Genomic DNA, 348 nt, shown 5'->3' with positions numbered 1-348 from the left:
GTGTGTGTGTGTGCGTGCGTGCGTGCGTGCGTGCGTGCGTGCGTGCGTGCGTGCGTGCGTGCGTGCGTGCGTGCGTGTGTGCGTGTGTGTGGATCTATGCTCACTGATTACAACTCACTCACTAGCAGAGAATTCTTTATGCGAATCATGCTGCAGGCCAATTTCACAAATTGGTCAAAGCAAGGCTGGAATAGAGAAGCAGAGATGTCGTGTGTAAGATTGACAGCGAAGAGATTCCTGCGCGGAATTCATATGTAATCTGTAAAGGGCAGTTCCACGTGGAATATTCACAATCTCAATCTCAACCTCACTGTCTGTCTCTCTCTCTCTCTCTCTCTCTCTCTCTCT

This window comes from Priapulus caudatus, unplaced genomic scaffold (assembly GCF_000485595.1).
Source record: "Priapulus caudatus unplaced genomic scaffold, Priapulus_caudatus-5.0.1 Scaffold2050, whole genome shotgun sequence".
Classification (NCBI taxonomy): Eukaryota; Metazoa; Priapulida; class Priapulimorpha; order Priapulimorphida; family Priapulidae; genus Priapulus; species Priapulus caudatus.
Note: the sequence above shows the minus strand (reverse complement) of the source record.